Source organism: Seriola aureovittata, chromosome 3, assembly GCF_021018895.1.
Source record: "Seriola aureovittata isolate HTS-2021-v1 ecotype China chromosome 3, ASM2101889v1, whole genome shotgun sequence".
In the NCBI taxonomy this organism is placed as follows: Eukaryota; Metazoa; Chordata; class Actinopteri; order Carangiformes; family Carangidae; genus Seriola; species Seriola aureovittata.
In genome coordinates, this window is record NC_079366.1 from 19,538,520 (window position 1) to 19,541,769 (window position 3,250).

Sequence of the window (3,250 nt, forward strand, 5' to 3'; positions counted from 1 at the left end):
GCACCAGGCCAATCCATGCGCAAGTGGGGCTGGTGTAGCTGAACAACCTATCAGCAATGAGAAATTATTTCCAGGCGACTCCACGCATGCAACGGACTTTTTTTATTTAGATCAGCCTTTGGACTGAGTCCCGTCATATGAAAGTGGTCCCCCAAACTCTAATAATGACGTTGCTATTATATTCACATACTGACTTCAAGTGTAGGCTACGTGCCTGTAGTGCCAAGTGTGTGTTCTAGTTCTGTGTTCCTATAAAAATACTAATAATTAATGTTTTCATTTTACATTATTTATTCTTATTATTTAATATTACAGATATTCTCTCTCTCTCTCTCTCTCTCTCTCTTTCTCTCTCTCTCACTTTCTCTCTCTCTCTCTCTTTAGCAGACACACACACACACACACACACACACACAAATACCTACGTTACAACTTCCCTCCTTCATTCCCCCCACGAAAAACCTGTAAATTGACGCCTCTGTGGTGTTTAACATTAAGTTGCAAGGTTCCCTCTCAACCTAGTGCTTCTTCTGAAGATCTCTAATAACGCTAGATTTCATTGACAATCAATTTGTTGAATATTTTGTCAATCGACCAGTTGTTTGATTGATAAAATATCAAGAAACTGAAAAAGGACCATCCCCAGAGCCTCAGATAATGTCGTCAGATTACTTGTTTTGTCCAAACAACAGTTCTAAACCCAAAGACACTAAGTTCTATTGTATAAGACAAAGAAAAGCAGGAAATCTTCACAATTTAGAAGCAACAAGCAAACAACAAGCAAATATTTGGTATTTTTCTTTTAAATGTGATGTTAGTTTAATTCAGTAATGGGATATTCCAAGTGATGACACTTGAGACAGTGCTGGTCCCGCCTGAAGACTACCAGACCTCTGTAGCCCACTCCTCATCTCTACTTGAGGTTAGCAGCTCCAGGCTGCATTACCTGCTACTTTTATAGCACACCTGAATATCCAACCAAATGTTGGCAGTGGTTTTGTGTTGTGGGTAATGAAGGCAGCAGGCTCTGACAAAGAAGAAGAATGTTTGGAGTACAAACAGAAGATATCTCTAATTTAGCATTTTTAAAAACTGTCTATCGTCTTCTGTCGATTGATTAATCAACCAATCATTATTATCATTATTTTGATGGCTTGCTGCCAACCTGTCCCAGGTCCTTTTCCTGCAGTTGCCAGATGTTCTGCTTTGCATAATGTATGGGCATATTTGTCAGTATCTTATGAGCATTATGATATTATTACGCACAGTTGTGTCTCATAACTCATGCTTTGTTTACTGTGTCATATTAGCATTTTATAAACTTCAAAGTTACTTCTGTTATTCATATTAATGTTATGTTTCAGAAATAAGTCTATATCATATTGTGTCATGCTGCTCTGCATGGCTAATGTGTGTAAAATGCAGTTGTTGACATTATTGTTAATTTGTGCTTTGTTACTTCATGTTCAGGTTACAAATACTGAATAATGAATGTTTTATTATTTTATTGCTTCAACATTGTACTGTTTCCTGCTGCTCTTCAAAGCTCTTGCACAATCTGAATGCTGATTTTGTTGTTCTTGCTGTCCACTCTGTGTGTATGTATTTCTTCAAGTGTTGCTGGATTGGTTTTAGAATAGCGACTATCCTGACCAGAAATTAGCCATGTGATTGTTTTTGACACGCTTCAATGAGTGGATGTCCAGATAATATTCACTGTTGGATGAAGTTTTCATTTAATCAAGATTTCAGTTTACAGTAAATTACTCCTATATTGCAAACTAAAGTGTGGTGGTATTATGGCAGGTTTGGCTTTTTGGTGTGCCCTGTTGTTAGAGCGGTAGAAACCGTGAGATCTCCCTGTCACCCACCTATCAGTAGCCGGTCTGTTGCACCTGTGCCACATATAGACTCCACCTGTCACATTACTCCACCAGTGGTTAATTTTATATTTTATATTTCACATATAAAGAACCATAAATACACAGACAGAATAGATGGCTCCTACACTGCTTGTTGGTCTTGTTTGGTCTGAAAAAGATTTCATTGTCTAACAGAATAAATCCATTTCGGAGCTTAAATAATGAACAGCTTTGTCACTCAGGAGTTGGAGTAATTTCTCGCAGGATAACTCTGGACTGGCACACTGCTTACTTTGGCTGTCTTTCAACAACAAGGCCGAAGATGCTGCTACTACATAAAAATATAAAGTCCATAGTTTAGATACTAAAGGAAGAACCCTTTCATTTGGCACCAGGTGTGGACAGGACCATGTTATTCATTAAACTGCAATTTAAAAATTTGTCTTTTTAATGCATGTGTGTATGTTATTTTACCTTTTATGGTGTGTTATGTTCAATCTTGTCCCCAAAGACTGAATTAGAAAGGTCTAACTTGTTTGATTTATTCATCACAGTCTTAGTAGAAATGATATATGTTCTGACCTGAGCAGAAACTTCTGTATACCAATTACAATTTTGAGGAGTAAGGACTGAAACTGAGTAACGCAATGCAATTCAACCTGTTTTGATCTCATTGTCTCAACGAGAGAGCTATAGCTTTACTGTATCCAGATGTAAGACCTTGCCAAAAAAGTCTACTTTTAAAGGCCAGCTCACTGAACTGATATTTTCGAGGACAAGTTTAAGGAGACTTTTTACAAGCACATTTACTTAAAAGCACACACTGATGTAAACCAAATAAATAAGATGAATTAGGCAGTCAATTTTATTTATATAGCCCAATAACACATAAAAATAACAATAAAACTAATCAAAAATATGTAATGGGAGGAAAAATGGGAGAAACTTCAGGAAGAACTACAGACAAATGAGATCGAAATATTCAAATTACAACATAAAAAAAATCAACAACACCTGTGTGCCACCAAACAAATAGGACCTGAGCCACATGACTTCTGATATCGTCTTTGCTTTTCTGAGAATTCCACCAATACCAAGATCAATGACAAGTTGAATTATTTTGGAAATTAATGAAAAAAATAAACAGATTCTAAATCACACGTGTCTTTAAATTTGACAAGAAGCAAATGCAAATGAACTGCACAGATTCTACAGGCCATCCTCAGGTCTCAGTGACCCATCTGCCACCACAGAGGTGACAGCTGTTGCTGCCGCCTCTCACCAGGACCCAGAGGAGATAGCACCAACTGCACTGGCATGAACAAACCTCTTTGTCATGATTATCTACAACATGGACCTTATGATCTGTGCCAAGGTGAGACAGTGAA